Source organism: Rhynchophorus ferrugineus, unplaced genomic scaffold (genome assembly GCF_030347505.1).
Source record: "Rhynchophorus ferrugineus isolate W39M unplaced genomic scaffold, kcgeb_rfMv2 rfM2, whole genome shotgun sequence".
In the NCBI taxonomy this organism is placed as follows: domain Eukaryota; kingdom Metazoa; phylum Arthropoda; class Insecta; order Coleoptera; family Curculionidae; genus Rhynchophorus; species Rhynchophorus ferrugineus.
This window is the reverse complement of record NW_027472581.1, coordinates 72,494,551-72,511,089: the sequence shown is the minus strand read 5'-3', so window position 1 is coordinate 72,511,089 and position 16,539 is coordinate 72,494,551. Positions and strand designations below refer to the sequence as shown.

The window sequence follows — 16,539 nt, the reverse complement described above, 5'->3', positions numbered from 1 at the left end:
TGTAATTTACGTACTTTAAAAACAAGCCTACACAAGGATACACTGTAAAAAGAATCATTGTCTAAAAAAAAAACTTCGGTTTTTATCAACTCCATCAGATCGACAGAAGAAGAAACTGATAAATGGTGGAATTGTGAACAAGGGTTCGATATTTTGAACACTTGAACAGTGATTCTGGTGGTGAAAGTGACTCGTTATTACCAACATTGAGAGATGTAAACCGAAACAAATAAACACGAGTATATAATTAATATAGGAAAACTGTAGAAAATCGTATGTAGAGTTTAATGCTGCAATTGGAATTGTAATAATTTAATACTGCTTTGCAGATATGGTAACACATTAGAGAGGAAGCGCTGATTAAATCTAATTTATGAATTTCATGAAAAATAATGCACATAGTCAATAATTAGCATGCCGAATATTACTTGGAATGTGAATTGGAACGAAATCGCTAATTCATAAGACCATTTTACAATTTTGGCCCAAGTTAGAAGCAGAGCCAATATTGTAAGATGTCGATAGTCCATATCTCGGAAACTATAAGAGATAATGCAATTTGGCAATCGGCAACGTAATTAGCATGCCGAATATTACTTGGAATGTGAATTGGAACGAAATCGCTAATTCATAAGACCATTTTACAATTTTGACGCAAGTTAGAAACAGAGTCTAAGGTGTAAAATTTCGATAGTCCATATCTCGGAAACTATAAGAAATAATGCAATTTGGCAATCGGCAACGTAATTAGCATGCCGAATATTACTTGGAATGTGAATTGAGGTGTAAAATTTCGATAGTCCATATCTCGGAAACTATAAGAAATAATGCAATTTGGCAATCGGCAACGTAACTAGCATGCCGAATATTACTTGGAATGTGAATTGGAACGAAATCGCTAATTCATAAGACCATTTTACAATTTTGGCCCAAGAAACAGAAGAAACTAAGGAGAAAAGCAATAATATCGAAATGACTTGTTATCAAGGTGTAGATTCTAGGAGGCATATCAATTATATTTTTTATAGGCTTTTCGAATAAATCTGAAGAAAATTCTGGTTTTCTTGTAGTTCTTGATTCTTGATGGAAATACATCTACGAAGGAAACAAGAACTAAACCTATAATGGGTAAAAATGCTCTCCAATGAAAGTAAAGTATACAATTTTGATATAAACATATAATATTAATTCGGTAAATTATTCCTCCATGGGATTCCACTACTTAAAAGACGCACCTAAAACTCTACCTCATAGACTGCGTGAATAAAACGTTGGTAATAAAACTACTCTAACCTACAAACTACTACGTATTTTTAATTAATTATAGTTTAAGCCCTTCAGTAATATTATGCATTATATGCACTATAATGTTAAAATAAATTATATTTTTTACGTTGTTTTAGTTTCATTATTTTATTTACATTAATATTTTGTTATATCGAAGTAAAAATAAACCTAAACTTAAATTTGATGCGGTAAAAATGCGACATTGTGACGTCATACATTTTGATGATGTATATTAGCAGTTTTATTAGAAGAACTATAGTAATTATACACAAACAGCTGCAGCAAAGTTCGTCACAGGTAAAACTAAACGTTTTAAAGTATCTTAATATATCATCTTTTAATAGTACGTACTCAAAATTTCACCATCACGTTAAATTTTATTTAAAAAACATAAGAGAAAATGCAAAAGAAACGCCAAGCTGTCAGTACAATGTTGGCCGCATTCTCGTGTGCAACGTCAAAAAGGATTAAAAGGATTTTACTCGTCGTTACATCTTTATGTACGAGACTTGAAGCGAACCTGGATCAAGCAAAAATGATATGAATTTGACTTTTCCGCTTAACAACAAAAGGGTAGAAGTTTCTATCATATAGTTTTTAATTTTATTAACCCTAATCTACTAAAACATTAAGTTAGTGTTATTATTATAACATCTGATCGAGAATCTGAAAATATGACATATGTAAATTATTCAAAAATTAAAACCACGACATATAGTTTTGCAATGGATACGGGGAATGATATCCAGGACAAATAGCTAACCTGCTTTATACTGCTAAATCCAACCAAAATAAACTGGCCTTGAACGAAAGATCTTAACACCTCAAGAATTATTAGCATCCTGTCTACGTCATCTCTTCAACCTGTTATGAATAACATTAGAAATCCCCATCAATAAAACCAAGACATTTCTCTCTCACAAATGATTGTATTTGTAATATATATTTCTAGTGTTAAGAAAATTTCTATTGGAAAACAATATCCTGCGCCGTTATGTGTAATCTCATATCTCCTATTATAGCCCTTACCTTCATGGAATATTTTGCGAAAAAAGCACTACCCACAACCCAACTCACACCTACTCAATGGTTTAGATATATGTAAAACATCTTTGTAATTTGGTATCATGGAAGGGACAAGTTCAAATAGTCTTGTCCTTACCTAGATTCTCAACAGTTGACGTTCCTCTCTTAGAGGTTTTAGTTCGAAGAAAGGACAAAACGAATTAAGATATTAGGGTTTCAGGAAATCAACATATGTTAGTATGTAGATACCTTCACACCATCACCCATCCCAAATATTGTAAAAATAAAATCTGTTGATTAAAGTACGAGTTATTATGCTCGTTCAAAAATTAAGTTGCTCTTTCTGATGGGCGGCTTTTTTCACATATCAAATAATTCTTTCATGAAAAAGTGTTAAATCAAATGAAGATGTAATAACTGTCCTTTAGGTATATCTCTCAGGATTTTCGGAAAACCACTACAATAATTGGATGGAAATTGGAAGTCCCGTTTAAGTAAGTTAATTGAAATTAAAAAAAATCAACAATAATAAGGTTATTTTTACGTTATCATAATTTTTGATTTCAGCTACCTTATTGAATAAACTAAAACTCGTAAAGTAAAAAAGCATTGAAGAATGTCCGAAATTTCATTTTAATCATTGAGATTGTTAAGTAAATTTAACGTTACTAATGTGCAGAAATATTTTATACCAAAAACAATCTTTTTGTGTTAAACTATTTTACAGCAGAATAACATTTGTGGGAATCGTATTTTTATGCCATAATCATAATAAAAATAGCACTGAAAATCATTTTGTGATTATTGAGATTACATATCATATCAGATGTTATGAAAAAACTTATTGATTTAAAGGCATGGGTATTCAGAAATGGTGGCTATCGAAGATGGAAAAAGCCATGTCCCATCATATTCGCTGCATAATTTGCCTATTTTAAACCTCTCGTTCCTATGAAAAGGTATATAAAAATATTTCTAATATTATTGAAAAAGATTTAATTTAAAATAAGAGCTAATATCGGTAATGATTTAGATAAAATTAAATAACATTCCATAGTTAATATATTAAAATTTTGCTTTACTAAAAAAATTATAGCAGTCTGAGAGTTATTCGGTGCGAAATTCTGGATAAAACATTTTAACATTTTAATTTTTAATTAAAATTGTTTTTTAATAACTCAACGTCATTAAAGCCTAACACAAAATTGTCGTTTTTATTAACTGTACTTTAATGCCAATAAAACACTTGGATATTCAATAGAAAATATTTTTAAAAATTCACAGTCACATTTTAAATAATGCGTAATTGAAAATCTCATTAGTTGCTAAAGGATATTTGTCAATACTACTAGCTTGATTTTATATTGCAAGGGTTTCGTTTTTATTAAAAGAAGATTTAATCGACAGTGTCGTTCGTGTAGTCAACCCATTAAGTCGTAGCAATATTTTATGACTGTTTATTTTAAATTGTACACGTTTCATAAATAAGTAAGTAGGATTCTTGGGAAATCATATGGCTGTTATCTTTTGAGTTAATTTAGTTAACCATTATTTATAAAAAAAAAGAAAAAAACTAGTAAGAGAATGAAACAGTAGTTAGGCAGTAGCAGTGGTAGTAGTTACTCGATAAATTTCTTGACGAGTACAGCCAAAAATATCGCAGTTCAAGCTTCAAGATCACCAAGAGTGGGTTGAAGTTGAAGTTGAGAACGCTTCTGGTTCGTGAGTTATGAGGCCGCCAAGGTAGGCTGAAGTTGATGTTAACTAACATTGTAGTCGTGGAAACGTATTCGCATAGTCTTAATGAATACTAATATATTATTATCCAGGGATAAAATAATTAGTGAATAAAATGATATGCAAATAAAGAAAATACATACGATATATGATAATTAAGTATTTAAGGGTCTGTTTCAAATGTTATAAAATCGTGTTTACCTAATCGAAGCATATTACCTGTTACAGAAGAATAATTAATCACTTATAATGAGAATTGGGAAAAAGAAACATTAAATTAAAGTGATATCTAAGACTATCAAATGTAACACACTTGTCAAGGGTAGATCTAAAGATCCTACGACATTTTAATATATCATATTTTGAGAGTTGTTTTATGTCAGTGATGTAAGTATTGCCTATATTTAATAGTTTAGGTACACTATATAATTAACATTTGCACAAAAATATGTATTTTATATTTATTAAGCAGTTATACATAATATTTTAATATATAATCTAAGAATGTATTATTACAAATTTTGTTTATTTCAGATTACGGGGACCATCGTATGGAGATAATTTTATAGTTGTAAAAAAACTTTCATGGGATTCAAAACGTGATAGGTTATTATTAGTACATAAAGCTCGAAATATTATCAATATTAAAAATGGTCAATATAATTAATAAGTTCAAGATCATACTGTCAAATATTTAACAATTACTAAGGCATTTTGTTAAAAAAATGTTAACGCCCAGATGCAGTTGCAAATGTATTTAATATAGCTACAAATTTGTTACTTTAACATAGCTGATTTGCTGACACGTGCATTACTTTCTTTTAGCAGATTTGTTGGTGTATCCAGTGTCCAAATTGCCTTGAAATATTCATGTAAATAAAATTCACACATTGTAATTTCACAATTTTATTTTACAATTGCAAATTTAATCTGTTTCAATAATAGGTAAGTACAATAGTAATCAAGTAGCTTTACAAAATGCACATACAGATGATATATTAAAATACTTTAATTGTATTATAATTGTACACTACCTAAACATAATAATATTAATACGATGTTTATTATCAATCTAACATGTATCAATTACTCTATAACGTAGCGAAATAAAATTAATAAAACCATTTACTGCCTCCGTTCACATAATAGTATTATTATTTTATCTGACTCTAGAGTTTATTCACACTTTTTTAAGGCATTTTTGTTGCAATTGATACTTTTTTTCTGAGTAAAGTGCGTTCCGGATAGGCAAAAAAAATTAAGTCCCGAATTTAAAGGCATTAGTCGATACAACCATCAAAGGGGATCGCTATCGACTATAATTGATGCGTTTGAGCAGAATACTGCGCGAAAATTGGCCGGAATACAAGCAAAGACATAATAATGTTATTCTTCAACATGATAACGCTCGACCACATGTTACAAAGCCGGTGAAAACATACTTGGAAACATTAAAAAGACATCTTTTAAAACTAATTTATAGGCCTAGTAGTTCATACTAAACATGTCCTTATAATTTTTAAATTATTTATATGTTAGCAGATCTGCAATTTTTTTCGGGTATTACTTAAACATATTGTGAAATAGTTTCTCAAAATTAGTCATCATATCCATTGTCAGATCTAAATTCCATTGCTAAATAACTAATACTTAACTATTACTATTATATTAGCGGATATGTAAATTTTGTAGATTTTCCGTTTTTTCTTTGAAATTCTTACAGAATGATACCATAAGGTGTAACCTGTATCTTGCATATTAAATATGTACGATGCCAGATAAAAGACTGCAATGAAATACGGCAACCACGTTAAGTTGTCTTTCCTCTTTCGGTTAATTAGTTTAAACAGAATTGCGCTTTCTAGTGTTTCTGAGTAGCGATATTTCTCGATGGACATTTTATGGCTTCTTACGGCAAACCAGCGTAAACTTCAAACCCAACAGCCTCCGTAGAACAACGTAAAGAGCCCGTCTACTTTACGTCTTCTGTTAATTAAACTCAGTAATTAAGGATTTATCGATGCACCTGCTATTAAAAATATATTTAACATTCTTTTGATTTGAGGCCACATAAATGTCAGATTCGAATCTGTATTTTAACGTGGCTGGACAGATATTCATTTACAAATTAATGTTATTTAACTTGTATACAATAGAATTCAATTATTTTTTATTTTTCAATTCTAATTTGTTTATATAGTAGTTTATGAATATAACACATGGTATTTACAAAAAGGACTTTTTTCTATTTTATTAATAAATCTACGGACATTTTTTATATATTACATAAAATGATATGATTGTTAGTAATTAAAATTATGGCCCATTAAACTCAAATTAGCACATTGCTACTATAACTTGAGACCGCAGAAAATTGTAGTCCAAGCTTGTATCTCAACATAATAACTGTAAAAGTTAGTAGTAGATTTTGAACAGAATAAATATTCTACCACTTTTTAATATTTAAGTAGCCTTGCCCATTAACTTACAATTTGTCTTTATAGTGACTTAAAACTTGATTCTTATTTCTCATTGGCCTTACTTAAATATAAGTTGGTAGTACTACACAAGACCATACTACACAACTACACAAAATCATAAGGTTTGGTTGTCTTGAGTCTACGTCCTAATTCAGTGTTATCCAAGAGTTACAACATTTCGGTGTTAACATGTTAATATTTTTTTTATGAATCTCCTAGAACGTCAACAATCTGCCCGTGGGCAATATGTATTATGATATTATTTCAGTTTTAGAATATAACTATCCTGACATGTAGTAAATCACTTCAGTAAGTGATCTACTGTACAACTTATAATCTAAATATTATTCTAGATTCTATTCTATCTTATTTTAAACTCTATCCTGACTTATTCTAAAAGCTATAATGCTTATCCTAGATTTTATTAAATCTCACTCTATGTGTCCATTAATCAGTTTCATTCTGGTTTTGACCTATCAAATTAATAATATTCATATTTAATGTCATGCTAAGACTTAATTACTTTCCTATCACTTGGATAGTGGCTCAAATCATTATGATTCTAAACCTGGTAAAAAAATCAAAATAGACTTATCGTCCTATAAGCATGTTACCTGTGATCTCTAAACGATTCGAAAAATTATACATTAAGAGACTTAAAATAATCGCAGAGGCGAGAAATATTATTCCAGACCATCGATTTGGCTTCCGTGATAAACACGGAATAACAGAACAAATACATGGTTTAGTCAACCAAATTAACAAAAACTTAAATGATAAAAATTATTGCTCCGCTGTATTTCTCGATATATCTCAGGCCTTCGACAAGTTGTGGCACACTGGACTACATGTTAAATTGAAAACGTTTTTGCCCCATACACACTTTCAATTGCTGAAATCGTACCTTACAGACAAACATTGTTATTGTCAAACAGGGTGGCGATTACACTGACCTGACCTACACCCAATATACTGTTGCAACATATGCTGATGATACAGCGGTTTTAACATCACACGAGGAGCCAGTTTCAGCCACAAGAAACATTCAACTTCATCTTAACAAAATCGAATTGTGGTTGAAAACGTGGCGTATCAAAGCAAATGAAACAAAATCAACCCATGTGACATTCACCCTTTGTAGAAGAACATATCCTTCAATAAAATTGAATAACCATGAACTTTCGCAAGCACACAACGTTAAATATCTGCGAATGCATTTCAATCGACGTTTGATATGAAAAAAAACATATAGTTACAAAATGCAAATAGCCAATGGACTTAAACTAAACCAAATGTAGTGGCTGATACGGCGTAAATATAAATTATCATCAAATAACACGGTTTTGCTGTATTAGTCGATACTTAAGCCCATTTGAATTGATGATATTGAATTGTGCGGTATTACTAGCAAAGCTATCATAGATATCCTCCAGACGTTCCAGAATAAAGTGTTTCTAGTCATCGACGATGCCCCATATTACGTGTCCAACAAACTGATTTAGCGTGATATCCCCATAAAACCTATAACGAGTGCGATTCGGAGTGTTAGTGTGAAGTACTCTGAAAGACTATTAGTGCATCCCAACGCACTCGTCAAACAGTTAAATGTGCGCGATGATAGTGAAGTGCGTAGCCTCGAACGCAAACTGCCATATGAACTGATTAACATGTTAACATGGAGTGGAGTTTTTCCTCGTGTCTTGTTGTGAATCTCTTAAGTCGCTCTATGACAGAATCCGAAGGTATCGGTGTAATTAGTTATTCCGATAAAATCTGGGTACATCCACAATAGTTCTTAGAACTTTATTCTAAAATATTTGTATTATATTAATATTACTTTCTTACTGAAGATCCCTATAACTGAATTCCATGGTTTCCATGAGGTTCATATAGGTTTTTGAATTTGCTTGTACATTAACAACTTATATGTATGGATAAATTAGATTTTCTTCCAAATAATCAATACAATTTTACAGTTCGATTTTTTTACTTTTTTATATGCTATTTAATAGTTTAATAATAATTAAAATCTTTAATAATTTTAATAGCTCTTATTTGCTATTTATTAGTTAATATGCCACCAGAATAATATAATATTGTAATATTTCAAAATAATACTAATCTTTTTGTGACAGTTATTCAAAAATCGAGGAAGAACTAATTAATAAATTACGAGGATCACAACTCGCTAACAATCAATCAACAAGTATTTATACCGGAGTATGAATAATTTAGTTTCGCAAAATCAAATATGCTCCTGTTAATATTGATGCTTAACGTATACTATTTAACATAATGACATAATTCCATCACTTATGCAAACTCTGGGGTCATATTAGACTTTATTTAATAAACATAAATAAATAGAACTTTTTTAGATTTTTATAGGTAGGTTTTTTTATGTTTTTCAAATTAAATCTATTTGTATAAATTTAAAATACTAATCAATGGTTTTTCTTCCATTTTAATCGATTAATTTTTACTACATTATATAATTCCGTGAAATTTCTTGATAATCTTGGTGAAACTTATTTTCACAAGCCTCCAATGATGCCAGCTTTCTGCCATTAAAAAAGCTTTGCATAGACCAAATCTGAAACTCCCCCTCATTTTTGTTAAATATTTAAAGATGTGATTTTGTCGGATAAAATAATATCTGGTATATACAATATTTATTTAAAAATGAGGTTTTGAGCCCCTGTTTTCTTTCAAAACAGCTACATTTCTTATCGAAATAGTGTCTGAATACTTTCAAACGAAATTTACTTATATAAGCAAATTTATCACACACAAATTAAGGAATTTTATAGCAAATTAAATGTTATAATTATAAATAAATTTTAGAATAAAGTGCGAAGGAATATTATCAATATTCCAAAGAAAGCGATGTATATTAGGAAATGAGAAACAAAGAGATGTCTATCAATATGAGTTACTAGGCATTAGCAATATCTAGACTGAAACTTTATATCGGATCTGAATTTTACTCCTACGCCCATTGTACCCTAAATAACAAAATCCTGTTTAAAACCATCCGGTCGTATCCTGCCGAATAATTAACTTGACTAAGATGGTTATTTCTTGTCAGACTTTATATTCAATAGTTGCTTACTTTATATACTTTGGGAATAAACATAGGCGCCCATATCTCCGACGAATATGAGTATGCGGCGCCTTAGTAATGAGGTGAACGAGCCTACTACTCACCCACTATATCACCGAGCCCACATCACCCACTATACATTTTTAACACTCATTTAAAGACAGTATATTTAATTAAGCTTAAGGAAATATATCTACAAGATTGTCATTTGGTTAACAACATATAACATATGGGCTTATTCAAAATGTCTCGGTACAAGGGTAAGTTAACAAATTTGTTTGTATTTAAGCAAAAATCTATGTTTTCTGACATGGTACGTGTGTTATTAATCTTCGTTCGGGTTTTTCGCTAAAATACACACATTTGATTATAGTTTTTTTTATTAATTACATCTTACATTAGATATGCTTAATACAGTCTTAATTTACAAATTAATTTATTGCTACTGTTCTGTTGTACTTGCATTAATACACGAGCAAGGCCAGTTCGGGATTAATACATCAGTATATATTTCGCAAATTAAAATAAAACTAATCTACTTAAGCTTAAATTAAGAATACACTTATACACTAAACAAATTTGTGGGATTTGGTTCGCTTCAATCTTCTGACTTTTTGTGTTTTGTCCAGTAGCTGTATTGCTTCCACGTTGCTATGATTTAGTAATCTTATTTCATGTTTTAAGGCGTAATCTTGGATCACTTCGTGTATCCATTTGATTTCGAGGTTACAGTACCGGTCTTCGTTGGTTACGTAGCGATAATTAATCGTAGAACATTGTTTTGGGTTCGTTGAATTACTAGTTGATTTGATGTTTTAGTGGAAATTGGTTTTATGATTGACTAATAAACTAATCTCTTTGACTGTATTTCAGGTTGAGAGTATCTTACGACTAACCAGTACAGTGGCTTAACTTGAACCTAATATGCTCTCTTTCTTCTCTAACATGATGTTTCTAATTTAAGCTACTATCGAGATATATTCCGAGGTATTTAGCTAACACTGCTTGAATTTAACAATCGGGCATTCGTCAATTGATATAATTAGGATTGTGTCATTTCGCCGCAACGCAAAATTAACATGGACAGATTTGAAGCTATTGAGCTCTATTTCCAGTCTCTAAACAGAGATACATCTTTTGCTATGATAAGTGTGTCGTCGACGAATGTTCCAAGCACTGTTTCTTTTATTGTGGGATATCAGCTATATAGAGTAGATGATATAGGAGTTGTCCTAAAGCACTACCCTATGCAATTCCAGCCGAAATAGGTTTAAGTTTTAAGAATATTTGATTATAGTGCGGCTTGGCTCCTTGCATGCCAACCCTTTAAAAGTGGAATTTACATTTAAATACATTGAAAGACATAGAATAATTAAATGCTAATATTAGTTTGAGAGAAAGTTTGGGAGAGGAAGAAGCCTGATTTATAGAAGAAAAAATTTCATTCATCAGAACATCATCATCCATACAAGAGGGTGTGTTGACGATGGAAAAACTGTAGGTACGATTTACTAAGCTCTTAGGAGAGTATCTATCTTCTTGATTTGGCACCTTCAGAATTTTGACTGTTCCCAAATGCAAAGAAATTTATTCTAGTATAGTAGATAGTTAGCTAAAATCCAATGAAGATACTTGAGAGAACTGTAGATGAATATTTTCTCAGCCTTCCAAACTCTAATATTCGCCAATTAATACTGATGTAAGGAGAATGCTTGGCCAATTGGATTGAAGTCAAAGGAGATTATCCGGAAAAACAAAATATTTTTAACAGAAAATCACAGTCTTTCATTATAAGGAGGATCTTAACTCTGCCATTAATATAATTGAATGGATGTGAATTGATGCTTATGTGAACATAAATCATAATATAATATTCATATAATATATGTCTAGATAGACATTTAGTAAAACATAAAATACAATAAAATTATAACCAATCAAATCAAGGTAGTTGAACAAAAGCAACTAATATGGATGTTATAAAAAGCTATGTAACAGATGGGGCTGATTTTAGAAACTATGGATTGTTTAAAATATTTTAGCACTCTAGAAAATCCAAAGATATTCCGTACTGAAGATAATTTGCCTTCGAATAACCATCACATAAAGCCAAGAATTGAATGAGGAAATAAATTCGATAATTGTTTCGAAGTTGAAAAATCTGGTATTAGAGTTTGTGCATATCCATTTATGGCCGCTTATTATTGGTAATTCTGAATAAATTGAATATTATTGTCGAAAAACATGTATTATTTATATTAAACAAATTATTCTATACACTGCAAGTGAATCTGATTTATAACATTTACAATTTTCTTCATTTGCATAATATTACAGGCTTGTTTATTGTTGAAAATTTAAACCATTTCTACCGACCGACATATTTTTATTAAAATTAGCATATTGCTGTAAATTGAGGCCTTCATGCGTTTTATATGAAAAATTCATATGTACATTGAAATCATGTTTGATATAAAGTAAATGTAGAATGATCAAAATTGAAAATGAAATAACAGTTTGGAAGAAAACGATATCGTTACTGTCTTATATTTCATATTAATTATAGGAAACAAAATATGTTTCATATAATCAATTTTTATTCATATTCAATTTTAAAATTATAACTTTAAAAATCAATTCGTGCATTAGAAAGTTAGCCAATGTTCTAAAATATATTCTTTTGCTGTAGAAACCAATATTCAGTGATGCTTTTTCTTTATTTATTTATTTCTTATCAGCAACGGACAGAATATACGTAGAGTGGGTATACATGCTTTCCGCTTCATTTGTTCCGAAACAGTCTCTTTTTTTTTGGGTCCGGTCCTTCCAACAAATTGGCAAAAGCCCAGGGATATTTCCCGTTCGGGATAATAATTTTATTTTATTTTTATTCCTTAAACGAACAATTGCTTTAGACATGTAAGGACCGTGTATTAATATTAAGAAGTTTACAATACATTGCTTAACATACATTATAATATCATCGGACACTTCTCATATTAAGTCTGATAATTTTAGTTGGAATTACTACTTCACTGCATAACGTTTAATTACGCCATTACTTCAAATAACACCTTTTTAGTAATTGAGAAGGGACGGTAATAAATATTACATAAATATATTTAGTTTAACTAAACTTTAATTAAAATTTTAATTTAAATTGGAACAGTGAAATGATCTAAACACTTATACAGAATAAATAGTTTTAATTAAATGTATTTGTCAAATTGAATGCTCTTATGCCAGGGCTCCTGTTCATGTTTCTTCAAGGCCCGACTTTTTTCTGTTTCAATTTGTTTGGTTTTTTCCATGTAAAATAATCTTCTACCTAGATTATTTGTATATTAATTAAATAAAAACTTAGATATTTAACTTTTTTGCCAATTTGATGCAAACATTCGCAGAAAGGACCGAGTCTATAATTGAAAAGCACATTTATTCATGATTATGACCATTACATAGCTCAATGAATTCTAACAGGTGAATTGTAAAGTTCCCGGCTTGACACATAGATGGCGCTACTAGAATTAAATCCATACGTTTTTTAATTAGTTCTAAGCTTCAAAGAATACATGTATAAATTTCACAGCTGTGGGGTCAATAGTTTGTGATTTATAGCATTCTGAGTAAAGCAACTTTTGTTATTGTAAAACAAAATGGGTAAAAAGGAATTTCGCGTGTTGACAAAATATTGCTTTTTGAAGGGAAAAAATACAGTTGAAGCAAAACCTTGGCTTGATGCCGAATTTCCGGACACTGCCCCAGGAAAATCAACCATCAAGGATCTGTATATATACATGGCTGCATCATTTCACTCCAAAGTTCAATCGACAGGCATCCGAGTGGACTGCACACGATGAACCCGCTTGCCTAAATTGACCTGTGATCAGCGAGTGATTAGAAGTACTATTCATTTCCATATCTAGCTGATTTGCCACAGTGAGATGATGATGAGAAGATGTCAAAATTCTGATATTATTACAGCATATTTCAGATGAATTACTAACATCTAGAGAATAAAACATGTGGGATTATCCATTTCAAAAAATTTATTTACATTTACAGCAATTTTGCAACGCGTGTTAGAAAATTGTATTACTGCAATAATAAATAACTTAATTGCATTTCATTTTTACACATCACGCCAGAAGCGATCTCCAATGGTTTCTTTCATATTTAACATTAGTTTCTGCTTTCAATGTCTCGCCTTCATTTTCGACTTTGTGTTACATGATTTTCTGTCCTCGTTAACACAGATACGACTATTATACATCACCATTATGATGAGACGTTGTTTTTACATGAATCTACTAATAAAAGCGGCCTCATTATAAATATATGAGTATGCATTCAACGTGTATCTGCTGTAACTTTCTTAATGTAGATGTTGAAAATTAAATTTCTCACAAATAACGAGATTTCCGCTGTTTCTGCTGCAACTACCATTATCAGTCGAAAATAATTTTAGAATACAGACAAATCTACTAATATCTACATGATAATATTAGAGACATTGTGCTCAAAAGATAAGCTAGTGTGTAAATACCTAAGCTGGTGTATTGGGTACTTGCGTGTACTGTGATTATTTTTCGCTTTTTAAAAAGTATTTATTGAGAACAATTGTTGCTATATATAATAATCAAAAAAATACTTTTCCCATTCTTCATCGTCAGTTAAAATGCGTCACAGGAAACTCTTGTTTCATTGTCTGGGAACTAATGAAACCGCGATGAATGACAATTTCTGTAAGTATTTCTGTCTCTAAGCTGGATTTTCGTCCAATAAGTTTTGTAATTCATTGTCTTTGAATATTTTTGCTCCTAGAGGCTGTCCTTCATCATTAACATCAAAATCACCATTTTTGAACAGTTTAATCCAAAACAGACTGTAATATAACGGAACAGAATCACCATATATTTCTAAAAATGTTTCACACACAACGATAGTAGAATTCTTCAAATTAAACTACAGAAGTAATCTGTATACACTGAATAATATTGCGTTTGAAAGAAAGCACTTAATATATCATATAACACTGTAATTTTTTGACGAAGAATTGCAAATTTTTTATATTTTTCAGTTTTCAGTAATTAGCTAAACGGCAAAGACAAATGTCAAATTCTAGAAAACTTCCTAATTGGCCGTGTAAAACAAAGCTACCTTTAAAATCGCCATAATTTAAACAAATTGCGTGATAACAAAGACGATGACTTTTACCAAACGCCACAAAAATGGTGGCGAAATGTGGGACTTGACTTTTTAGGCTCGGACAGCTTAACCGGCGCTGCCAACTTTCTCCATTAATTCCACGGACGAAACATTTGAATAAATAAAACAGTTGAAATTGGACATCAAGGACTAGCTCCTGCAAATTTTATGACGTGTATCGCGGCGCGTGATAAAAGTTTTTCCACATTTAATAAAATGTTGAGAAATTCCAAAAGTAAGAAGCATATACATTGGAACAAATAATCTTGTCTTGAGTCATTAGAAAGAATGGATTAGGGGAAAATAAATTGTGGCAGCATCAAAAAAGAATCTATGTATGCAATAAAAATATGTCTCTCTCTCTCTCTCTCTCTCAATATATATATAATATGTTAGAAGAGTATACCTATTTACCGAAAGCCGAAGGAAAAAGAAAAAAGAACTATGAGACCTGTCGATAGGAATTTATAAAAAAATATTAAGTTGGAACCTATGCACAGCGGTATGAATGTTTTCTTTTTAATTTACGCATTAGGAATACAATTTATAGCTATTACTTGTCCTGTGCCAATGTTTTGATATCTAGGTGTTTTGCAATAACCATAACTTATGTTTACATATATGACATAGTTTTAAAAAACGTTTTTTTTTTGTATAGTCCTCGCAACATTATTCTGTTATTTAGTGGCTTGACGTTTTTGATAGCTTATTTTATTATACTATAACATATAACTTTGATTAATATTAACTAATTTAAAGAATACTATAACATATAACTAAAATAATATATAATGAACGGAAATGAAGCAGCTCAATGTTTTATACATTAACTAACCTGTAGTGGCAGAGATCATTAATCTTTGTGTGTACATGTTTGAATTCAATATGTGTACAAATATTTCCTGGAACTTTATATATACTACCAAGATATTATTAATTGTTTCTGGAAATATTTGTTGTTATTATAAATTATTACGTTATTTATTATTTGCATTATTTGTTATTCAGAAGCCAGCATGAGCAACAATTTATTATAAGAAGAACAAAATTAATAAAAGCTAAAGTTAAGTTCAATTAAGAGCTTGAATTGAACTGTCACTCGCTTGTTTTTGTTAAGGAAACTATTTCCCACAATTTATTGTACTATTTTTTATTATTTGTTCATTTTTATGGGTTTATTAGAAATATAGGAATAGGTCTCCATATGACCTATATGAATAGGAAAAGACTCTAGAAAAAAAGATTATTTGTTTATAATAATTGTGCCCCGAAGATTGAATATTTGTTATGTTTACTAAATAAGGTATAATATAATAATGACAGGGGAAATTATTTTTCTTTTGTATTTTCGTAGAAACATATCAGTCATATTCTAAATCTTGTTTCAGTGCAAAACGTTTCGCAAAACGTTTGCGTTGTACTTAAATCGGTCTAAGTTGCTGTGACAAAATTAAAGGCCTTTTTTGATATATTAGATATTCCCCTTATAATTTGGCTGTTAACTTGGCCAATAATATTTTTTGAGCTGCTTGGTTGGCGCAGTGGTAAAGGCGACGCGACGGTCCTCCTATTGTTACGATAGTCGCACGTTCGAATCATGCTGGGGCATGGTCGTAAATTTATGTTTTTGGTTGCTTAATTTTTGTGACTGCCCTAGGCAAGAGTGTAAAATCCGACAAGGAAAATGATCCCAGTCAT

The 16,539-nt window shown here is 30.4% G+C and overlaps 1 protein-coding gene across 1 annotated transcript in view; it reads right to left on the bottom strand.

The window, feature by feature from the left end:
- Cad96Ca (tyrosine kinase receptor Cad96Ca) overlaps positions 1 to 16,539 on the bottom strand; it is an 82,764-nt gene that overhangs the window by 44,850 nt on the left and 21,375 nt on the right. The window lies entirely within an intron of this gene.